The following is a 2,208-nucleotide window of genomic DNA, read 5'->3' on the forward strand; positions in this document are numbered from 1 at the left end:
TCGGAGAAGGCTACATTCCAGAAGTTTCCCATTTTTACAATGCTCCTCAAGAAGATGCATAATGCTTGGCACTGAAGAGTGACATTATTTTTATTTGGATGGTCAATGAAACATCAGTGACATACAAATAGAAGAAAAGGTAGCATGTCTGAAGAATGTGCCTATCTCAGAGATTTAAAGGGAAGCCAATTAGAGGCTGACAACACACACTTACTCAACATTACTCCCAAATGAAGCTACTAATCCCAAGGCACAATTCATTAAAGCAGCCTTTACTTAACAACTTGAATCCCACCACCTTTGGGAGATGATTACTGGTCTAGCAGCAGCCAGTCTTGTTGACCTTAAGAGCAGCATACCTGACTGAGAACCAGAAGATACATGCCACTTTCCGTGGAGGGCTGAGGGGAAGAAAGGTGCTCCAATAGAGATTTGCAGACAGAAAATGGCCATGAACCACGTCTCTCTGATAGTCCAAATGTTTTCCTGCATAATGGGGCTTGGCATGCAGCTGAATTCCAGGGCCACCCAGCAATCTGGCCTCAGCAGCACCTGCTGGTTTGCTTCTTCTGGCAGCGGGGATTCAGATTAACCAGTAGAACCTGGACCAGAACAGCCTTGCTGCCAGTCACAAGACACACCGCCACTGCTGGAGCTCTAAAACTGAACTGCTGGAAAGATGCAAGCTGCTCAAGAGCCAGCAGGTACACAGAAGCTTGGTCACTCCTGTCACTGCCAGCAAGATCCACACTGAGAAATACTTGTAGCAAGAGATGTTACTTATTTGCCAATCCAGTTACCATATTTTGTCCGCACAGACTCCAAAGATCAAGACTCTCTTCCTGCTCCTGTGGAGCCCTTCGCACTGAAGGCTCCTTAGCAGCCTTGAATGGACAACTGAACTGAAAGGAAGCATCCCTCACTTCACCCCAATGCCTCAGGTCACAGATACAACCCCAACAGTAAAGCCAGAATAATCTGCTCATAAGCATAAGAATGCATACAAATCTATAATGGAAATATGATTCCTATCCCTCTCTCTTCAGCCTTCCTAGAAACTAAATGCTAATCTTTCATTAATCTTAAAAAAGCAAAACCAAAAAGTCAAAACCAGCTCTTGCCTAACAAGGCAGAAATCTTGTGGAAAAGCAAGCTGAATCAAACCAGAACACTGCTGATATTTTCATATTTTAAGGAGAAGGAAGGAGCACAGTGGTTTCATACCTGGTAGAGCAGTGGCTGGGAAAGCACATCAGCTCAAGCTGGGGAAAAATATCAAGTCAGATAGGAAGCAGAGCAATCTCCTGAACTGATTATGCTAAGAAATGGCTTCAGAGTTAGTGCTCCATGGCTAGGAGAGCATAAACAACAGACACAACTGCTGGGGAAAGAAAAACCCCAAAACAGCAACCAAGAACAGAGATCTTCATCGTTAATTGGTTGGAAATACTCCACAATTACATGATTGATAAGGAGGAAATTTGGAGTGCCCTACCATGGATCAAAGAAACATTAGTGTTAATCTCTGTCTGTATGCAGGGGAAAAGGTCACTGCTAGGGCTAGGCAACGTTTATTTATTTATTTTCTTACATCGAGTGAAAAGCCAGTCCAGGTCTCTGAGAATTTACCATTGAAATGGCCCTGAACAGTGTTTTCTGCACCCTAAACCCACTGGGTATGACGGCTTAGGGAAGCACTGCGTGCCAGAAGCCCAAGCACTAACTTCCCCGAGCAAGGAACCCCCTCTCCCCCACCCCAGGCTCCAGGGCTGGCACGTTTCGGACCTCGGGTTTTCTGGCCTCCCCTAGGTAACAGCTGCGACACCTGAACAGTAGAGAGGACCCCGCCACAGACACAAACCCCCCTCAAACCTTGGAAGGAACCGTCCTTCACGCCTTACAGGGGTGACGGGGGAGCAAACAAACGCCCAAACGCAGGGCCAGGGGAAGCCGAGGCGGGGGCAGCGGCAGAAGGGTGCCGCGGTAAGAAACCCCCATGGCGCCGGGCCGGGGGGCTGCCCCCGCCCTCCGCCTCCCGGGGGAAAGGCCGGGGCAGGGGGCTGCCCGCGCCGCGCCGCCAGGCCCCCGCGAGACCTTCCCGCAGCCTCAAGGAGAGCCGCGGCGGCCGCCAGGAGCGCGGCGGTCGGCGCCGCCCCCTCCCCCGTGACTCACCCGCCCGCTCCCGGCCGAGACGAGCCGCCAGCGCAG

The sequence above is a fragment of the Apteryx rowi genome, unplaced genomic scaffold, assembly GCF_003343035.1.
Source record: "Apteryx rowi isolate R43461 unplaced genomic scaffold, aptRow1 scaffold_372, whole genome shotgun sequence".
Lineage (NCBI taxonomy): Eukaryota > Metazoa > Chordata > Aves > Apterygiformes > Apterygidae > Apteryx > Apteryx rowi.